At 36.8% G+C, this 14,906-nt stretch overlaps 1 protein-coding gene and 1 pseudogene across 1 annotated transcript in view; both read left to right on the top strand.

Annotated features, from left to right (window-relative positions):
* The first annotated feature begins 387 nt into the window (after window positions 1-387).
* The window catches only part of KMT2E (lysine methyltransferase 2E (inactive)), a 99,013-nt gene continuing 84,494 nt past the window's right edge, over window positions 388-14,906 (top strand). The window contains 1 exon segment of the mRNA XM_019451219.2: window positions 388-571. The gene's annotated coding sequence lies outside the window, so the exon portion shown is untranslated.
* Window positions 5,946-6,011, top strand: LOC128775835 (U4 spliceosomal RNA; annotated as a pseudogene).

Genomic DNA, 14,906 nt, shown 5'->3' with positions numbered 1-14,906 from the left:
TTCTGAAAAAAGACGGAGACTCTGCCCACCTCTCTGCCTCCAGTTGCCTGTCTTCAAGCCTCTGTGCCAAGAGGCAACAGCGGGCGGCAGCCCACAAGCAAAATGGCGGCAGGCAGCTTCGTCCCCTCCCCCTCTGCCCCTGCGGAGCGGGGCGGGCGGGCCCCGTGCACTTGCCGCCGCCGCCGCCGCCGCCGCCGCCGCCGCCGCCGCGGCCGCCGCCGCCGTCGCCGCCATTTTCCCAGAGCGAGAGGCAGTGACACTGAGCGGGCGCAGGGGGCCGAGTCGGAGACCGTGCCTGAGTTCGGGAGCGGCAACAGAGGGGGCATAGACACTCTGAGCAGCCTTGCCGTCGCCTCTGCGTTCCTGTTGACTATCTGGGTGCCCCCTCCCCTACTCCTTGATTGCTGGTGAAGAGGCTGCGCGCTGCTGTTTGGGGAGGGGGTGTGTGGAGCCGGGTCCTGTGTCCGCAGTGGCTGCTGTCGGGGGGTCGTCTGTTCGCGGAGGTGTGGAGAGACTCCTTGGGGGTCGAGCAGATAACGGGGTTCGGGTGTCTGTTGTGTGAACATCGCAGGTCAGTGCTTGTCGTCTCCTTGGGAGTTCTTGGGGTTTGCGGGGTGGAGGGACGCGTGTTTCAAGAGGGAGGGGGCTTTCTCATTTTTATCCTTCCGGGGGGTGTTGGGGGGAGTCGACGCTGACTCTCAGGTGTCTGGGCTGGGGCAAGACGTTGCTTGGTTGAATCGAATTTATCCTTTCTCTTCCCTGTCCCTGGAAAGGGAGCATTATGGCGGGTTTTAGGGTTGGGGAAAGGGGAAACTGGCAGTTAAACCCCCTTGAGAGTGGGAGTTAGGGAGGGGGCGCACTCCTCATTGGCAGCGGGTTAAGGCCGCTTGGGTAAGGAGGGAGGCTTGTGACTGTTAGCAGGGTTTGTGTCGAAGTGGTCCCAGGAGCTGCAAGCTCTCCGTTTCCTCGACCGCATCTTGTTCAGGTGCTCAGAAGCCGTATAGGCCCCATTTTCTTCTCCCATTTCTTGGCTGGCAGTCTCTGGTATAATTTTCAGGTAAATACGAAGGGGGTTAAAAGGACGCTCTGGGTCTCTATCTCCCTTTGTGGGAGAACGAGACAGCTCCTCATCCTCTCCGGGAGAGGGTAAACCCGCCCCTGAGGTGGTCACCCCAGTACCCAGCCTTCTCAGTCTCCTCCCCCACTCCTCTTGCATTATCGCCGTCCTTTACTGTACCGGAGGCTTAGAATCCACAATATGGCACATTTCAGAAAAGCTTATTTTGACCAAGGGATTGGCACAAACACTGTGGCAGCAGATACAGAAGAGAAACAAACGGCTCACTGTGCTAAACGGGGGAGGGGGAGAGAAAAAACAATCCGGAGTGCTCTCTTCCACTGGCCTCAGTTCCGTAGAGATCCGTTCTTGCTAAAGTCTGTCTTAAGAATGATAATTTAAAGTCGAAGAGAAATCGCTAGAGTTCGCTTTGGAGTAAATCCCGGGTTGGTTTTTTTTGTTTTTTGGTTTTTGGTTTTTTTTGCCTATTTCCCCCCCTTTTAGAGATGTGAATAACGTAAGGTGTTGGAGTTCTGGAGACCTTGGAGAGAATTAAGTGAGGTGCATTCAACTCTAGGCTGGAGACATCAATACCTAATTGGAAAATAGTCCCGTTTTTTCCCTTATTTTCCGAGATGGGAAGTAAAAAGTGAAATTTCCCTCTTTTGTCCTTTACAGATTCTAAAAATGGCGGCCCCAGGCTGATGTTGTGGTAATCTAATCAGCTCGGGTCCTCCACACCCCATGCAGTGCGTTTGTCTGCAGCATATTACAGGCTTATTATGTTTACATGAAAAGACTGTGCTGCTTTTCTTTCCCGAATAGTTTACAAAAATGTGTTGATTTTACTGCAAATTACAACGCTGTGTTTTAGTTGATTAATTTTGTTGGTTTTTCCTGAGAGGCAAATGAAATGACACCACTTTCAAAAAAAATAATAAAAAACACTCAGGTAGCCTTAGAAATTTGAGTAGTGAGGATAGGTGCACTTAAATATTCAAAAAAAATTACTTGGGACAAATATTAGTTTCTGCTCGTTTAATCCGAGTGTCTTTTATTCGCTGTGCTAAAGTAAGTTAAATGTTGAATAAGTGTGTAAGTGCAACATTTTGTGTGAGTAGATGTTTTAATTTAGAGTGTAATGTTTCCCATCCAACACTTGACCAATTTTATGAATTTTGGTTTTTGTACTCTTTCAGATTAATTTTTAGGGAGCTGTACAAACAAGCCTAAACCTGTTACTTCACTGGGTGTGGAGATGCTTGTTCTTCTCACTATTATATTTTGCATCCATGTTTCTCATATATTTAAGCATTCCTTATGCATTTTCTAAGTTTGTATATTTCACGAAGCTCCATGCTTTGCTGCCTTTTAAAATTGTTTTATAGCATGCAATCATAATTATGTAAGTAAAAAAGTAAGGCTTTAGTTCTTGATACCCCGCCCTGTACCCATTTACCTATTATGGGATGTGGAACTTAGTCTGTTTTAATAGACTAAATAAAAGCCATACCATAATATAGAGTCTTGAATCCATTTTATGCTAATTTCAGTATCTTATAGATGGAGGCAGAAAATTAAATGGTGTTACTTAACAATATTTTTAAAAGTGGGAATGATTAGAATTTATTTTTGGAGTGGAAGGGTGATCTTTTTGGCCTGGACTCAGCAGCGAGATATCAGTGGGCCATTAATGGCATTTAATGACCATTCTGATGTGGAATAACTGAAAGATGAGTAGTTATTGAAATCTAGTAGTTCTTGAAAAGGTTGGAGGGTACACACCCTTTCATGATTCTTTTATTCCACAGTAAATTCTGCTCCAATATTTACAACGGAATAAGGGAATCATGAAGTTCGTATATGAACTAGTTGTCTGTTGTACAAAATAATTGTAGCAATCACTGCCTTAGTTTCTTCATGGAAGACAGTGTACAACTGTACTTAGAATCTTTGGAATATTTTAGTATGAAATGAAATGTTGGTGGGTAGTGGGAGAGTTTATGTAGGGATTTGGGGTCAATACTCATTTGTATGTGCTCTGATCGTATAAGTCTAGATCCATAACTGCTGGGTAAGGATTGTGCATTTATTTTATGGACTACGTAGTTACAATCTGTGGTTCAGAAGGTTGGTACTTTAAACTTGCTATCTATGGTAGGAAATCAGTATACTCTTAAGGAAATTTAGTTTATGTAGCCATGGAAAGGAACACTGTATACACCCATTGTTTTTTCTTGATAGTGACCTTGATCAGCTCTAGACACACAAAGCATTTGGACTTATTTGGCTTCAAATAAACAATACCAAGTTAGAAATTATAAGAAAAGCTGCCTTGACTCTATTAGCTTTCTTCATACTAGCCTGCTTCATTGCTTTGTATTTTGTTTCTTTTGATATATTTTTTGAATGTATTGTACTCTTTTAAATGGTTACTTTATAAATAACATGGCTATAAGTGTTTGGTTTTTGTTAATGTGTATGTACCCCATTGACCATCTGTGTTTTAAATTAGAAATTGTAGGCGCAATTTTTTTTTAAAAAGGTTAAGTGTCATTTTTTCTGAGTGAGTTTTGAAACATTCGGTCTCTTGAGGGAAAACTAGTCAAATAGTCTTTGTTCTTAGAGTAGCTAAGGTTGAGGGATTAGGTGTTTGTCTGTTTAAGTGGATTTGTAGAAAATCATAATGTAATTGGTGAGCAAATTTTATTTTTAGAGACTGTAGTTTGATCATACTTCCCTTTTGTTGTCAGTGTAAGTTATAGGATCCCTTTGATCTCAGTTTAAGTTAGAACCTTTACAGGGCTCCTGTATTTCCCTTCAACTCTTAAGATTTCTGATAACTCCCTCACAATTTTGCCTTGTTTGTCTTAGAGCTTCCAGCTGGAGAATTTTTCCATGTATATACTAAAGCAAGCTCTAGGACTTCTTGGATCTAAAATGAGGAAGTGAGGGGAAGAGCCAATTAATAAGTTAGGAGAAATTCTTCCTTTAACACATAACCTTAGTGGTCTTAGTGAAAGTCTAACTTCTTAAATTGGCTTTTTATTTCTAAGAATAATGTACCCATTTCATGCATCAAACTCTTAAATGTATGGTTTTATTTTTAAAAGTGTGTTATGTAAATCCTAACAGCTCTGCTTTTCTGGAAGTTACTGCTAGGACTTTAATGTGTACTGTCATTGTGTGTTTAAAATGGAGAAAACCAAAAGGACTTTGAAGAGCTATCACAAACTGCTAAAGAAATGTTAGTATGTAATTTTTACAAAAGATGCTGTTTATTTTTTTTTAAATATTTTAGTAATGTGTAATTAGCTTTTATCTCCAAAGGATTTATTCACAATAGAGAGTAGGTGCTCAATTATTTTTTGAGTTTAAAGCTTTCATTTGAGCAAACACGTCTCAAATATTCAGGGTGATCAGGGACTTTTCTTTGTTACATCTTAGGAAAAGCGTTTAATACTTGTATTCAGGGAGACTTGTTAATATTGACTATAGAATTATTTTTATTTTGTGGTAAAATTTTTTTTTATATTGGTTGGCAAAATAACAAGGATACTATTTTAGGTGCTGCTGTATAAATGTTAGCTTTTAGGCTGGTTTGAAATTGGAGTGGCTCACAACTTTTTACTGTCTCTTGTAATGTACAAATGTTGGGAAGAGACTTATTTTTTTTTAATATTAAAAGGATAGTATATATTACCTAAAAACTTACTTAATGTGGAAGAGCAATATTTATGGTTGAAAATAGTTTTTTAGTGCACCAAATTTGAAGTAACCATATTTAACTAAAAATCTTGCTATTGCCATTAAACAGTATTTTACAGACAGGTAGGAATTAACCAAAAGAATTTTTTTGTTGTTATTGTGAGCATTTGTGATCAGTTCTACATAAAAAGTCAAAATGATGATGACTCAGGTTAACTTAATTAGATGTTGTTTGTATCTTTAAGAATATGAGAAGTATTTATTAACCGTTAGTAAATAGGATGCTTTTTACTTAAGTGAGAGTCAAGAAAATAGGTGGGTCTTATATTTCACTTGATAAATATTTTCACTTAATATGAAATCAGTTTTTTTTTCCTCAGAGGGGTCATAAATCAAATTTTATTTTTAAGACAGTTTGGGAAAGCTATTTTTATATTGTTAGGTGAATTTTACAACTTTATTGCAAAATCTGATTTGATTATTTACAAAAACTAGTTGAGCTGTTTGGGATCTTGAACTTTTCAATGCAACAGGTCAGTCAGAATTCTTTTTTGATGTGTTCAATTAAGATGCCATTGAAAACAGACATTATGACTTTTAATGCATAAATAGTATGTAATAATTCAATGAGTAATCAAGTCCATGTCTATTATTTTTAGTTAAAATATTTATTTTTGCATTTTAAAATTGTTTCACATGTGAAATTTGGATTTAAGACAGGACCTGAGAAACAAAATGATTTATGCAGCTTTCTTTGTTCTAGTTTTACAGTTGGAGAAGACAGAGAATTTTCTAGCAACTCTTAGATGTTTGCTTAGAGTTAATCCAAAGGAATAAACATCTTGGTCCTGAAGTTTATTATTGAGAAAGAACATTAAGTAATCACACCTGTGTTATAGCTAACTTGGTTGCATTTAAGGTCTGAGCCTGTGGCATAAAATTAAGTAATAGAACAGTGGGATTGAGGTAGTTTTGGTTTGTGGTACTCATAACATAAAGTTCAAGTTCACATAATTATATTATGTAACATTTTATCTGAGACGAGAAAAATTTTTATTAATTTTTAAATCTATTTTGGCTTTTGTTTTCAAAAGGTATTTAAAACATAATTTTTATTTAAAGACTTTTAACTGAATTTACCATAAATTATTTTAAACTTATTTAAGTTAAGTAAGTTTTTAGCTTTGCACAGTGGCAGTATTGTAGCCAGTGAAGTTTATCTGAGGCATGATTATTGCTAATTGAGTTAAGTAAATTTAAAGATTAAATCTTTTCCCATTTGTCTTACTGGTCTAACAATCATGTAAAGCCTAGTATCAGTGGTTTTTAGCAAAAAGTGAGGAATGTGGTGAAAAGAATTAACTATTATCACTTAGGATGTTGTCGGAAAATAGATTTGTTTTTTCAAAATTTTACGTATTGGGACACTGTATATGAGAAAGATACACTTTCCTAATGTTTTTTCTTATTTCACCGACTAATAATGAAATATAATAGTTTCTAATTTTGATTTCACAGAGAGACCTCTTAAATTCCTCTTGTCCTGCTTTATATGTCATTCAAAGAAAGACAAGTTTCAGGAATTTGAAAACCCATTTTCTCTTTAAAGATGTTGCAAAGGATGGGAAGATTCTTGATGTGATTGATTTGAATGGTTGGGACTCTGCTTCATTAGCTGTAAATTGATGGGGGTCTGAGGTTGGTCTGATACATAGTAGCTCTTCTTGAGAAAATAAGATTGTTCCTTTTGAATTATTTGCTTTTCTGCTGCTTCTCTTTAAATGAATCTGTGTAATTGGCTGAATTGACAGCCTTATTACATCTTTACCATTAAGCCCCCAGCAAAACCATATTTTTCAAGCACAGACAAAAGATGAATTTAAGTAGCTGCTATTTCCCTTGTACTGTTTATTTCTACTCCTTAAAAGCCTGCTGTTTCAGGGTTTGTTTGGATGCAGGGTACAGAAATCACCTCCAACCAGCTTAAGTAAAAGATTTGTTATAAGACTATAGGGAAATCTTAGAGAACTTTTTTGAAGAAAAGTACCGTTGGACCTCACAGGAATTGGCAAGGTGTCAGTGAGCCACTGTGCTCCATCTTGAGCCCTTTAATTAGCTGTGACTGGTTAAGGAGATGGTGGTAGGGTGGGTATTTGTGGTGTGGGGGAATTTGCTTGGATGGAGAGTAAGAGACGGACATCTAATTCATCGTGGAACAATTGCCTTTTTTCAGGGATGTTCAAATGTACTCGAGAGGGCCTCTATAACTAAATAATTAGTATCAAATTGATGATTCCACTTTTTAATTTAATTTATTTTAAATGTATTTTTTTTTAATGTTTATTTTTGAGAGAGAGAGAGAAGGGGGAGGGCCAGAGAGAGGGAGACAGAGGATCCCAAGTGGCTCCGTGCTGACAGCAGAGAGCCCAGTGCGAGGCTTGAACTCACTAGCTGTGAGAGCACGGCCTGAGCTGAAGTTGGACGCTCACCTGTCTGAGCCACTCAGGCACCCCCTCCACTTTTTAATTTTAAAAATACAAGTATTACATATAAATATATGCATGTGTTTTGAGGAATACTCCCAATACCAGTTTAATTTTTTATTTTATTAAAACAATTCTTTAATATTTAATTTAATTGAGAGCAAGAGAGCAGGGGAGGGCAGAGAGAGAGGGAGACACAGAATCTGAAGGCTCCAGGCTCTGATCTGTCAGCACAGAGCCCGATGTGCGGCTTGAACTCAGAACCATGAGATCGTGACCTGAGCTGAAGTCGGACGCCTAACCGACTGAGCCACCCAGGCGCCCCTTAATTTTTTATTTTAAAGTAATTTCAGGCTTACAGAAGTTACATGAATACTACAAAACTTCTTATACCCTTTATTCATATCCCCTGATTTTTAACATTTTGTCACCTTTGCTTTATTATTCTCTCTATGCATGTAAAAAAAAATTCTTAACTAGAGTAGATTGCATATAAGATGCTGTCTTATACTTAAATATGCATTTTTAAAGATCAAGCATCTTTTCTTAGGTAACCAGAGTGGTTAAACTTAGGAAGTTTGGCATTGATATAATTCTTTTTATCTAGTCTGTTGTCCATATTCCGTTTTCATCAGTTGTCCCAATTATGTCCTTGATTAGCACTTTTTTTTCTGGTGCAGTCGCCAATTCAGGATCACGGATTGCATTTAGTTCTCCAATCTCTTTGTCTTTCATGACATTGGCAAGCTAGCTATTTATACAGTGCCCCTCAATTGGGTTTATCTAAGGTTTCTTCATGATTAGATTCAGGTTTTGCATTTTTGGCTGGAATACTAGATAAGCAGTATGTGTTAAGGTGTTTAGTAGTTTTTCCATTGTATAGTTACTGTTTCTCATTTTGCCTTTATTAAGTAATTTGTGGGAAGATATTTTGAGATTGTGTAAATATTCTGGTCCCTGTCATACTTTCTTAGATTTAGTGTCTATAGGTGATTCTTGCTTAAATAAGTTTTTACTTTGCGTCTGTATATACACCGAAGTTCTTAGCAGTGATTTGTGACTAATTGGAATTGTGGGAGTTTTCTTTTCTCTTCTGATTTTTCTGAGACATATGGATAGCTTTTGTAATCAAAAACAGATGAAAAAAATTGAAGGAAAGTATAGATAATTTGGATAGTATCAGATATTATTCTTGCACAGTTTTCTACATAAATGTGGGTTTAAAATAGCTTTCTGAATGCTGATCTAATTTGAAATTCAGAATATAGAAAATAAGTGCTTAGGTTGTTAAATTATTTTTAAAAAATTATGACGTTCCAATTCCTTATTTAGCTTTTAGAATTATTGCTAAATGAGCTTTGAATTACAGTTATGTTTAGGTTTATGATTTGCTACTAATGCTAGCACTTTGATTTCTAAGACTGAAAATACATATTTTAATTATGGTGTTACTCCCCTTCCTCCATTAAAAAAAAAATCCTTGAAGTAATTCTTTTGAAGAAAAGTATTTTTTTTCTGAAATTGAGATAAGTTCTTTTTGTTTTAACATACATGCAAGTTTGATGTTTTATTTATTTTTTTTTTAAATATTTATTTTTGAAAGAGAGAATGCACACCTGCGTGAGCCGGGGAGGGCCAGAGAGAGAGGGACAGAGGATCCCAAGCGGCTCTGTGCTGACAGTGCAGAGCCTGATTCACGGCTCTAACTCAGGAACCTTGAGATCATGACTTGAGCCAAAGTTGGACACTCAACCGGCTGAGCCACCCAGGCGTCCCCAAGTTTGCTCTTTAAAAAGGTTAGTGAGATGGTACACTTTAACAAAGCAGAGCCTCAAACATCTATAACTCTTAGGACAAAGTGGTACGTGATTTTGGAATAAATACAATACTCATTCTGGAAAAGTTCAGAAGGACAAGAAAGGGACAAGAAACAGGAAAAACACTGATTCAAACTTTAATTACATTATAGTGATACTTTTATCAGTTTTGTATAGTGATAGCAAGATATTCATAGTGAACTTGGATGAATTTGAATATTTTACTGATGTGAATGAAAATTACTAATTTGGAAATTTTCAGAGAGAATGGGAGAAGAAAATTTGAGACTTGTGAATACTTGTAGAGTGGAGGTTATATCTTTTAAAACTTAAAATTTCAGGGCACATGGGTGACTTTGTCAGTTAAGTGTCCAACTTTGGCTCAGGTCATGATCTCACAGTCTGTGAGTTTGAGCCCCACGTCAGGCTCTGTGCCAACAGCTCAGAGCCTGGAGCCTGCTTCAGATTCTGTGTCTCCCTCTCTCTCTGTCCCTACCCCACTCCCACTCTGTCTCTCTGAAGAATAAAATAAAAACATAAAAAAAAATTTCCTTGGGAGAAAATTAAGGTAATCATATTTCAAATAAGGAGGATTAATAAGATGATATAGTTGATTCTTAGTATTTTGCAGGTGCTTAATTAATTTAAAACTCATTTGAATCAACTGTATCTATCTGTGTCTTAAGAGAATGAAAGTTCAGTTTGTAAAACTACCAAATCTTACCCATTATCTTAACAAAGTACAGGGTGAAAGGTGCAAAAGCAAATCCTATGATAAACAGGATTTTCTTTTAGGCCACAACCCCCATCCTGGACATGTAAAATAGCACCCTATTAAAGTTAAAATGTTTTTTTTTTCTTAGAGTTTATTCACTTATTTTTGACAGAGGGAGAGAGAATCCCAAGCAGGCTTAAATGCCAGGCTTGAACCCACAAATCATGAAATAATGACCTGAGCTAAAATCAAGAGTCAGACACTTAACTGACTGAGCTACCCAGACGTACCCTATTGACTGAAGTTAAGAAACCAGAGTTAGAATTGATTGGTGAGATCTTTTAGTGAGCTATTTTTCATTGTGGCCCAGGGACCCCATGTGTTATTTATGTAGAGTGCTTATTAAACATTCTTGGGCCCAATTCCAGACCTACTTAATTACATCTAGTGGAACCATGAATTTGCATTTTAGTTACTAGTCTCAGAAATTTTTATACTGTTCTAGTTCTTTCCTTTTATTTTACAACTAGACCAAATCCCAGGGAGGTTAAATAATTTTCTCTAGGTCATATAGTTAGATAGTGGTTGATCAAGGATTGAAATTTAGGTCATGATTCTTGATGCTTTAAACTTTTCCAAGAAACCATGCTGACTGCCCTCTTGAGAAGCCAGGCCACTATTTTTAGGTTCTCTGAATGAGGGAATACTTGTCTTTGTGCAATGTCATGTGACAGACTCTATATGTTTAGTGTTTCTGTACATCCTAATTCAAGATGATCTGTTGGTTTCCAGAACCCACGAGTTATTTGGATAAGAGTCTTGGATTGGAATTGTAGCAGTACAAATTGTGATCAAGTTACGGTGAGCCTTGAATGCCATGATAAAAGATTATGGCCTTTATGGGGAAGTTGCTGAAAAATTTGCTTTGGGGAGTGACATACTGGGACATGCTTATTTATCCCCTCCAATTCTTAAGATCATGCAAGTGTTATATGCTTATTAAAAGAGCTCAAACAATACTTCTTTAGAGGCAATATTGCACAGGGCTTAAGAGTAGATACTAGAACTACAACCAAACCAGGTTGTATTGCCTAGTGACCTGGGCAAGTTAGTTATCTTTTAGTGCATTAGTTGGTCAGCAAAATTGAGGTAACAGTAGAGCTTATCTTATACAGTCGTTTTGAGAATTCAGTGTTAATATGTGTACAATTCTTAGTAGGCTCTCCAGCTGTTTGTGTTGTAGTTGTTTCTTGAAAAAACAGAACCATCCCTAGTGTCTCTTATATGCTGAGGTGATCACTATTTATAGCTTATATATTTTTCCTAAAGTGTTTTACATAGATACAGTAGAAAATTCTTACCTTCATTTAAAATATATTTTTTAAAAAATTAATGTTTTATTTATGTATTTATTTATTTTTGAGAGAAAAAGAGGCAGAGAGAGAGATACAGAATCCAAAGCAGGCTTCAGGCTCTGAGCTGTCAGTACAGAGCCCGATGCGGGGCACGAACTCACAAACTGTGAAATCGTGACCTGAGTCAAAGTTGGATGTGTAACCCACTGAGCCACCCAAGTGCCCTTCATTTAAAAAATATTAATGCTGGGGGTGCCTGGGTGGCTCAGTCAGTTACACGTCCGACTTCAGCTCAGGTCTTGTGGTTCATGAGTTCCAGCCCTGCATTGGGCTCTGTGCTGATAGCTCAGAGCATGGAGCCTGCTTCCAATTCTGTGTGTGTCTCTCTCTCTGGCCCTCTCCCTTGCTTGCACTCTGTCTCTCCCAAAGATAAGTAAACATTAAAAAAATACTTAAAAAATATTAATGCCAATTGAATGTTGAATGATGTAAACTTTGTGCTGCCTCCACTTGTTGAGTTCAGTGCTCATAAAAGTCATATGTTTGTTTCCAAATTGGCTAATCCTATTGTACTTGTATTGTGTTTATATTATTAGGTATAATTAAACCATTGATAAATGAATGTGAAAAGAGAGTTGTATTTTTTTTTAAGTTTATTTATTTTGAGAGAGTGAGAGCGCGCCCGCATGCGTAATCAGAGAGGGGCAAAGAGAAAGGAGAGAGAATCCCAGGCAGGCTCCCTTTATCACGAAGCCTGACAGAGGCTCACTTCCACAAACCGTGAGATCTTGACCTCAGCTGATATCAAGAGTCTGAACCTTAACTGACTGAGCCACCCAGGCATCCCTGAGAATTGACGCAAACTAAGTTAATTACTTTGGAAAACTTGTTAAAGATACATTAATTGTCAAAGAAAGTTGTTAGGTGTGGGTAAGATAACTAAAATAATACAAATCCAAATCTAGAAGGAGATCTGCATTCTCATTGCTCCACAGGTGTCTAAGTAATTTGTTACTTTGAAATAATCTAAAACCAAAAATTATAGACAATGCATTATAGATAGGGTTTATACAATAATGAGAACCCAAAATTCCAATTAGCAGAGCCATGTTCGGAGAGAACATTTGGGCTTGACATTAAAATATTGATGAATTATATTTTAAATTAAAAAGTTCAGTGTTTATAAGGTATATGTAACTTTTAAATGGTTCTCCAGGTTAATTGGCTTTGATGAACTAACCAATTTTGAGTTACGGTTTTATATATATATAAATCCAGATTTTTTTTTTTCAGTCCAAAAGGAGATGAATCTTACTGTATTCTCGAGCATTTTTTTTTTTTTTTCCATTTAGTATCTTAGAAATCTAAAAATGCTCTTTCATGCTGACATCTTGATTTCAGACTCTGGCCTCTAGAATTGTTTGTGGTCATGTGTTGCGGCATCCTTAGGAAACTAATACTCCCCTCAATTCCAGTTACTCTCAGTGAAGCCCACTGCTAGACAACACACACACACACACACACACACACACCACGCACACACATACATACAAAAGAAAAAGAATTAAAATGCTGTTTCAGAGTCTGATTGTGCTTTGTCTACTTGGGTTTGTAGGATTCTGCCTAGATGAAATGACAGATTTCGCATGTCCATGGAATTGAACAGATTCATTGATGTATCAAGATCCAATAACCTTTATTATCTTGTGAGATTTAAATTCTACTCTTCTTTAGGACTCTTCTAACTGTTAATATTGTAAACTAGATTCATTCAGTAGTAAATAGTTGAATGCCCTCTATGTGAAAGCATTAGGGTGCTACTGATTTTGGCTTGCTGATCTTGCACATATTTCCTGAGGGAAGTAACTGATTGTGTTGGCTAATAACTCTGGGATCAGTTTGTGTGGTTTTCAAATTTTAGTTTGCAATAGTTTGGTATATTGTTAATGTGGTTGCTGTATGTTAGTAATAACTTATTAATTATACACTAATGTAATAACTTTTTGATTTTTGAATTCCAAGTAAAAACTGGCAGATCTTATGGACACAGTATTGTGCCAAAAGACACAAGTTCTTTTATTGTGTAATTACTTTGAGAATATCTGAGAAACTAATATTTATCATTTAAATTTAATCTAGAGTGATGGTGGAGATTTAAAAAGAGATTCTGCTGGTATAGCCTGTAAGTTCACTTATAGGAAGTTTAAAGTTTATGCTTCTTGCCTCCTAAATTTAATGGCTCATTAAGGATTTGGAGAAAAGTATTTCTAGTTCAGTCCCCAACTTCACACAGCAATTTCTTTGTATACAAATGACTTTTATAAGGGTGGCCAATCAGCTCAGTACATGTTAATTATTATTTTTTTTTACCTATGTGTATACATGATGTTTTCTATCTGTAAAGACGGAAAGGTCTTTAAAAGTAATTTGGAAAGGGAACGTGGATGTAGCCTGTCTCATAGCAAATGTACTGGTTAGTAGTAGTACCTGCATCTACCAACTTCATTCTTGACATTTTATTTTTCCCTTTATTGTACAATTTTTCAGTGATTATATGCCTGTTCAAGACAAGCTACTTTAAAAGATCGTCTTGAACAAGACGTATAATAAGTTAATGAAGTTTGTATATCTGAGTAATTTTCCTAATGGAGGCTTAGATCTACTAATTCTGTATTTTATTCTTGAGAGTAAGATGCTTTTTCCCTAAGCTTCAACTCTCTACTTGTTATGCACTTGTCCTTTCATTTCTAGTTTTTTGTTTTTATTTTTCTATTTACATTAATGTATGAAGAGGAAGAACTTGATCGTTGAATTCTGTAAGTCTTGGGATTAAAAGGACTCTGGCAAATGCTGCAGAAACAAGTGGTTTAAACATGGAAAGTATTTTTTCTTATTCATTTTGCTAGTCTTCTGCAGATTTATAGGCTAATACTTAGAAATTAAAGTGCTCTTGTTTTAGACTTAAGGTTTTTATAGTAAATATTTTAAACATGTGGAATAGAAGATATCTTTTCAGGTATTTACAATAGTAGAGCTGTTTTTTCACTATTTTAGTGGCCTTAGTGGTCAACAGTTTTATGACTGTGGTTGATTAAATTATCATTGGATTGAGTAGTATGAACTTCATGCTTTTAATTCTAAAGAGGGAAGGCACGAACATACCAACTCTGCAAGGTAGAATTTTACCCATTTTTCATGAGAGGCCTAGAGAGACTGACGGTCACATAAGCTAAAGAGGGACTGATCAAGAATTTGAATTCAGATCATTTGAAAAAAATCATCATAGCGTTCTATTGATCCTTATAAAGGAATAATTTTTGGCTCAGTAATGAGGATACACAAATCGTTATCAAAGGCAGTTATTTAAAACTACTCTAAGATACCTTTGATTACATTAATTGCCCTAGCTCGATAAAAGGACTTTAAGGGCAGGGATGCCTGGGTGGCTCAGTGGGTTAAGTGTCTGACTTTGGCTCAGGTCATGATCTCATAGTTCATGAGTTTGAGCCCCACATTGTGCTCTATGCTGAAAGCTTGGAGCCTGGAGCCTGCCTCCCTCTCTCTGTGTCCCTCCCCTGCTCACACTCTGTCTCTCTCTCTCTCCCTCAAAATAAATAAACATTAAAAAAAGGGGGGGGGGTGCTTAAGGCCAACTTAATTTTGTTCACTGCTCATTCCCTAGCACATAGAGCAGTATCCAGAACATAGTATATGCTCAATAAATATGTTGAGTGGATGAATTTGAGTTTATTACATTTAAAATGACAGAAT

This window comes from Panthera pardus, unplaced genomic scaffold (genome assembly GCF_024362965.1).
Source record: "Panthera pardus isolate Hobbes unplaced genomic scaffold, ASM2436296v1 HiC_scaffold_8, whole genome shotgun sequence".
NCBI lineage: Eukaryota > Metazoa > Chordata > Mammalia > Carnivora > Felidae > Panthera > Panthera pardus.
The sequence above is the reverse complement of the archived record's forward strand: the minus strand, read 5'-3'. Positions and strand labels throughout refer to the sequence as shown.